Below are 6860 nucleotides of genomic sequence, written 5' to 3' on the forward strand. Positions count from 1 at the left end.
GGGGCGGTGTGGGGCAGGACGAGGTGGCCGAGTGGTGAAGGCGATGGACTGCTAATCCATTGTGCTCTGCACGCGTGGGTTCGAATCCCACCCTCGTCGGGACTTTTGCTGCTGAGCCTAGGGGGGAACTGGGGACAGCCTGGACTAGCGTGTCCTCGCTGGCACAGGGGTACCCTGGGCTCTACGCCCAGCGGTGCCTGAGCGCCAGGGGGGATCTAATAGCAAGTGCCTGGTACACCATGGTAACTGCAGCCTCCCAAGGGGAGGCGGTCAGCAGTCCCCCCACAGTAGTGTTTGACTTTGGAAAGGGGAAGGCAGGAAGAAACAGAGAAGCCCAGGCAGAAGAAATTGAAGAAGCATCTAAAAGGGCAGGCAGGTCCTGGCATGGAGGTGGCAGGGAGTCTGTTATCCGAGACTCATGGGGAAAAAAAAGCAACATTCAGAACTACATAAAAAAACTATTACTGCAGAAAGAGGCTGTTGAGCAGTTAAGACGATAACCTGTGAAAAAGGAGGGAGCAACTGGAAAGCAAACTGGAACAAATGAACTCTGAGGCCATGATGGAATTGATAGCTTGGGGAGTGAGGGCAGAGAAGATGGGAAGTGTAGTCCCAAAGTGGGGTCATTTACCTGGTGTGCAAGATTGCAATGTACACACAGAGCAGAGGTATTTATTTAAATCATTTCTGTGCAGAGATGGGTGCTAGCTGCTAACCCACAAAGCACACCAGTCTACAAATGCCTTGGGATATTATATACGGTTCAAAACACAGAAATGCACACCTTTAATTACAACTACTTTAGTTGTAATTAAATTTCTATTGATTGTAATCAATTTCTATTGATTAGTATGGTCTCTTGCTTTTGTTTAAAGTTACAGTGTCCTTTAACTGATGTGCATGTGGCTCAGTTCAATGTGGGGGGAAGGTCTGCCCAGTTCCTAATTGAGTTGGTAGTCATGATATCCCCCTACTGCCTTTACCTCAGGTACTGCAGATCTTTGTTGATTTCACGCTTCTTTTAGCAGTTGTCTGGTTTTCGGCTGGTTTTGGTGCCTCCTGCGCTGGGATGGTCCCCTTCTATCAGCCTTCTGTTCCTCTTCAAGGATATATTCATTATCAAGGCATGTATTGTTTATACAAAGTATCCTGTTTCACAAGACAGTATACACCTACCCCGCTTCCCAGGGATGCTCCCAAGAACTGTCCCTGTCCTACCCTGAAATAAGGTCTCTGTAAAAGCATGCACCCATACTGCGCCCAGCTATCTTTGCAGGCAGAGACCCCCAGCAGTGCCCCCAACTTGGGGCAGGGAGGAAAAACAGCCAGCAGGCCCAGGCACCACTGGGAGTTCAACCCAGGACCTCCTGTTTACTAAGCATGTGGTTTAACCTGCTGAGCCGTGGCACTCACTTGCATTAAAGCACGGGTTGCCCCACAGCCATGTGTTGAGCAATGGCCATGACCCCTGCCCATCCCCTGTCCCCATCCTGCATCCACCTTGATACCAGGGTCACCCTGCAGGACCAATAGGCCTGGGCACAGGGTTGGGACCCTGAGGATAGGGGACAGTCCTGTGTGTCATGCTAAGCTCAAAACCCCAGTGATTCTCCCCAGGGTGTCCCTGGGGAATAAAAGTTGACAGACAGGTCCCAAATGAACTCTGTGCTGGCTGGGCGGGAGTGGGGCAGTGGGTGTCCAAAAGGAGGGCTCATCTGGGAGTTGAACCCAGGACGTCTCGCACCCTATGCGAGAATCATTCCCCTACACCAACAAGCCACAGTGTACAGCCATCTGGGCACCCCCGTCCTGTGCCAGGCACTGGGGTGCTGGGGACCCCAGGTGCCACTTTTGGGAGAGGGGCCCTGCCACCAGGTTCTGGGGAGCAGACCAGGGCTGAATGTGTGTGCAGGGATGTACTGCCACCCCAGAGACTTTACTACTTCCCAGGAATACGGGATACCCAAGGGAGACCAAGGGGTGCCCTGGGTGGGGGGCAGGTGTGCCCTCCCCCCATATGCCAAGGCCTGAGGCTGTGATGGCTGGGGAGTGAGGTGTTGGACTCAAAATCCAATAAGGTTTTTCTGTGCAGGTTCGAATCCTGCTCGTGGCAAAAGATTTTACCCACTGCTATGTAAGCCAGCTTGGGCCTGGGGGGAGTAGGGGCAGGAAAAGACTGCAGTCCATGGCAGCTCCGACCCTGCAACTCATGTCCTCCCTGGGAAGCAGCTCCTGCACCAGGAAACCTGCTACCTGGCAGACCTGGGAGACTGAAGTAATATAGGGTAGGAGCCATGGACCACTTGCCCTGGGGCAATGTGAAATCCTCCCCTGTGAGATGGGACCACAGAGAAAAGCTGGGAACCCACAGCACAGCCATGGGGTATCAATTGTGAATTTATCTGCAGTTGCTTTTACCAGTGGGTGTGGACCCACACCAAGCCCAAGTCTGGGAGGCCAAAGGGGACAGTTGGGGAGCCCAATGCAGCTTGGGGTACAGGCCCACTTTCAGGTTTGAGAGAACCTGGGTCCAACTCCCAGAGGAGTCCTCCCTTTGGGCAAAGCCTGCCATGCTTTTGTCTGGGGAGTACAGAGCTCATTTGAGGTCAGCTGTTGACTTTCATCTCGTTCCCCCTGACAGTCACCGCAGCTTTGGGCTGGGCAGGGCAAATAGGGCAGCTCCTTCTCTCAGGGGTTCTGGCATGTGATGGGCGCACACACTGAGCACAACTGCTGTCCCCCGAGTCCTGGGCCAGCCATGCCCACAGGCAGCCCCAGGGCTTTTCTGTGGGGCCTGGGGGGATCTGCCAGCCCTGCAGCCAGCAGGGAGGCCGCTTTGAGGAGGCAAAAATACATGGAGATGCTGGGTGTTGAACCCAGGGCCTTTTACGTGCAAATCAAGTACTCTCCCACTGAGTGACATTCCCCATGCATGGGCAGGATGGTGCCCAGGGGTCCCTGCTGATCCCTGTGAGAAATAGAACTCAGGAATTGTTTTGCTTCAGCCATTTTGTGTGTTGACGGCATGGGCAGGGTTATGACCTGCCCTTTAGAACAGCCATTTTGTGTATTGACAGCACAAGAGAAAAACAACTCCTTAAAAGGAGAACTAGCTTACGATAGGCTAACCTGTCATGAAAGAATGTGTGCCCTGAAGTACCTGACCAATGGGAAAAGGGGACAGGACATAAATACTGGAAATTTTGTAACTAGGTGTGCTCTTTTTGAGAGGCACCTGAGTCAGCTGTTCTGTTTATTTTGATCCAGAATAAACTTTTATCTTTGCTTCGAAGACTTTGTCCTCTCTACATTTTTATCCGTAAGCGAGCATTTCTCACATCCCCATGGTCCAGCTGTCCCCATGGCCACTGGGGCCAGGGCAGTTATGTGCTGTGGCCACCTCTGAACATTGGCCCCACATCCTGGGCACAATAAGGTTGACTTACCTGCTCCAGGCTGTGCCAGGGGAAAAAGCAGCATCAATCACCCTCACCAACCCCCAAAACTGTGGGGCACAGATGCTGGGCGTGCAGTGAGATGCAGTACCCTGGCTTGTTGGTCTAGGGGTATGATTCTCTCTTTGGGTATGAGAGGTCCCGGGTTCAACTCCTGGTTGAGCCCTCCTTTTGGACACCCACCTTCCTCGGCTGGCGCATGGGACGGTGGTATTATCAGGGTGGGATGAGGGCAGTGGTGCCTGGCACAGAGGGATCAGTGCCACGTCCTGGCTGGGCACATCCTGTGAGCAGGATGGACCCCCAGGAGCCAGCAGTGCATGCCCCAAGGTTCTGTTTCTGGGACCAGTCTTTGGGGAAGAGCAGGATGAGTGGTGGGCAGTGGGATGGGGTGGGAGGGGAGGGAAGGGGACTCGCTGTTGCATTAAGAGTCTGATATGTGGGTGAGGGAAGCCCTCCCATTGAGTCACAAGGTTTGGAAAGGACCCCCGTGCTTTCTGAACTACTTCTCAGAGAGGAGTCTAGGTGCAGGTAGGTCCAGTCTTTGTCCCAGACTTGGTCAATGTTTTATGTCTAAAGAATTATGTATGTTAGCCACTTAGAGTCAATATTTGTCTGTTTCAGAGCCCTGCCAAGGATTTTCACTGAGGCAATTTCACAAAGTTGAAAAGCTAAATGATTTATTAAGGTGACAGATATAACAAATTTGGAATTGCTATTGATAAATACACTTACTGCTGAAATTGAGCTTGAGTTAATAGTCCAGTGCTTTTGTTAACAATATTTTCCCAGGTAACATCTGACATAGTTGGAGGTGTGAATCTTACCAGAGAGGTATCCCTGTTTGGGGAGGGGAGAGGTCCAGACCCATCCAGAAGCTGGAACTCTCACCCTCAAAAGGAAGGATTCTAAATGCCATATTTATACTTTTGGCGAGGCGGGACTTGGTCTTTTATCATGTGCCAATTAACTCTTAACAAGGCTTGTGTTCAGTAGAGATGCACAATTGCTCTCCCAGCTTTACTGAAATAACATCAGGCTGTGGGGCCTTCACCTCACCCCAGGTGTCACTCAGTTGATTCGAGTCATCTATCCTGGTCTTTGCAAGAAAAGCAAGATATGCAGCTCTCACTCCATTGCTGGTGCTTACCAGTGCAAGATAAGCATGTTGCTTAACTTCTCTGGTTGGATTCACAATGACTCTGTATTCTGAGACTGACAAGCCTGGCAATTTCCCACACTTGCCCAGCTCCCACCACTGTATACACACAGGGGATGTAGCTAAGCGGGAGAGCACTTGCTTTGCATGTAAGAGGCCCTGGGTTCAACCCCCAGCATCTCCATAGTTTTTTACCCCCTGAAACCCATTGTCTCCCAGGGCATTGCTGGAGGACACTTCCCTTTGGTGCCTGCCCTTTGGCAAGGCTCTCTACTGCACCTGGATTTTTTCACAGTCATGGGTTAATACCCCCGGATGTTCCCTTTTTCCAACCCTGGCATGTGTGGATACTGGGGCTGCCAAGAGGTACTCAGACTGGGCAGATAGCCCTACACCAGGCTGGGGCAGATTTTCTCCCCAGACACAGACCCCGGGGCAAACATGGGGTGTCCCCACCTAGCTGTGACATGTGAGGGGCTGTGATGGCCGAGGGGTGAAGGCGTTGGACTTGAAATCCAATAGGGTTTCCCTGCGCAGGTTCGAATCCTGCTCACAGCGTGAGGTTTTACCCATGGCTTTGGGCCCGGGTGTGGGGGCCAGGGTAGAACCCTACGAGGGACGGAAAGTGCAGCAGGCCAGGTAGCTGCCACTGTCCTACACTGGGCACTGGCAGCCTGGTGGGACCCTGGGTTCAACTCCCAGCAGAGCTCTTCTTTTGGATGTGGATGGGGTGACAGTGCTCAGCACAGGGGGCATGGACAGCCGCAACAGCTTGGCCGTGTCCCCTCTGCTGGGACAGTCCTGCCACTGCTGGGAGCGAGGTGCTACTTGCTGCCCTGCGAGCAAAGAGACACAGCTCAGCCATGGCACTGCTGCCACCACATCCCTGGTGTGCAGCTCTGTCTGGGGGCCATGGTGCAGGGTGCATGCACAGGAACTCTCCTTTGTGGATGCCTTCCAGAGGTAGAAGTGGAGTTTATCACCACTGCGCCTTGGCTTGGAGGAAGCAGGCTTGAGGAGACAAAAACATGTGGAGATGCTGGGGATTGAACCCAGGGCCTCTTACATGCGAAGCAAGCGCTCTTCCACTGAGCTACATCCCCTCATGTAGGAAATTATTACACCAATTATTACACCCAAGGGTCCTGCTGCCTGCCCTGGCCCCAAAAGCCATGGGGCCCAAGAGGGCCAGGGCTGTTACAGCCCATGGCCATGTCCAGGTGCCAAGCCTGCAGCCAGGAGAGAATAAGGGGGACCTCCCAGCTATGAATATCCATCAACACCAAAATGAACTTCCCAAGGTGCCAGCCCAGCCCAAACAGTTCTCTGAGAACTGGAGCTCAAGGAGGGGGTTCCTGCCCTTTTACAGCACTGAGGCTCGTTGGTCTAGGGGTATGATTCTCACTTTGGGTGTGGGAGGTCCCGGGCTCAACTCCCGGACGAGCCCTCCTTTTAGTTTTGGACACTCGCCTTCCTCAGCTGGCGTGTGTGGTCTCAGCCCAACTGTGGGACCAGGGCCAGGGTGGTGGGAGGGCAATGGTACCTGGTGCAGCAGGGATGGGCAGTGTTGAGCATGGGCATGTCCCCATGGCCAGGATGGAGCCCATTAGAAGCACCAATGGGGATGGTAGAGTGCAGCCCCTGTCAGGCTGGTTTTGAGGCAGAGCAGTGTGAGCAGTGGGCAGTGGGGCAACGGTGGGGTGTGAGGGAACTTGCCTAAGCCCACACCCCTACCCATACACAAGGGAAGTACCTCAGTAGGAGAGCGCTTGCTTTGCACATAAGAAGCCATGGGTTCAACACCCAGCATCTCCATGTCCTTTTGCCTCCCCAGACCCCTTTCCTACCAGCTACAGGGCTGGACAAGCCCCCCAAGCCCCACAGAAAAGACCTGGGGTTATCTGCTGGCACAGCTGACATGGGGACCCTTTCTGGCACCTGCAGGCTGTGAGGAAATGCCCATGACCCTTTCCCTCCCCTTCATGGGTACTGTGGGGTGTGGGGGAACCTTGTTTCCCTTCCCAAGGGGGCTTGGGGCAAATGGTGTTGACCAGAGTTGCCGAGCTGTTGAGGCTTCCTGTCTGCTCTATGCAGGCCAGCATCACTCTGACCATACCCCATCCCTGAAAGGTTGTGCCCAGCAGTGGGTGACCAAAAGGAGGGCTCATCTGGGAGTTGAACCCAGAACCTCTTGCACCCTAAGCAACAATCATGCCTTTATACCAACGAGCCACAGTGTGTAGGGA

The 6860-nt window shown here is 53.5% G+C and overlaps 5 non-coding genes across 5 annotated transcripts; 4 read left to right on the top strand and 1 right to left on the bottom strand.

Annotated features, from left to right (window-relative positions):
• The first annotated feature begins 17 nt into the window (after positions 1-17).
• On the top strand, positions 18-99 carry TRNAS-GCU. The gene has a single exon. It is a non-coding gene; the product is annotated as a tRNA-Ser (tRNA).
• Positions 100-4726: 4627 nt separating this feature from the next.
• On the top strand, positions 4727-4798 carry TRNAA-UGC. The gene has a single exon. It is a non-coding gene; the product is annotated as a tRNA-Ala (tRNA).
• Positions 4799-5090: 292 nt separating this feature from the next.
• TRNAS-UGA lies at positions 5091-5172 on the top strand. Its single transcript has one exon. It is a non-coding gene; the product is annotated as a tRNA-Ser (tRNA).
• A 473-nt stretch (positions 5173-5645) lies between these two features.
• TRNAA-CGC lies at positions 5646-5717 on the bottom strand. The gene has a single exon. It is a non-coding gene; the product is annotated as a tRNA-Ala (tRNA).
• A 272-nt stretch (positions 5718-5989) lies between these two features.
• TRNAP-UGG lies at positions 5990-6061 on the top strand. The gene has a single exon. It is a non-coding gene; the product is annotated as a tRNA-Pro (tRNA).
• The last annotated feature ends 799 nt before the right edge of the window (positions 6062-6860 follow it).

The sequence above is a fragment of the Charadrius vociferus genome, unplaced genomic scaffold (assembly GCF_000708025.1).
Source record: "Charadrius vociferus isolate BGI_N301 unplaced genomic scaffold, ASM70802v2 scaffold69, whole genome shotgun sequence".
Taxonomy (NCBI): Eukaryota; Metazoa; Chordata; class Aves; order Charadriiformes; family Charadriidae; genus Charadrius; species Charadrius vociferus.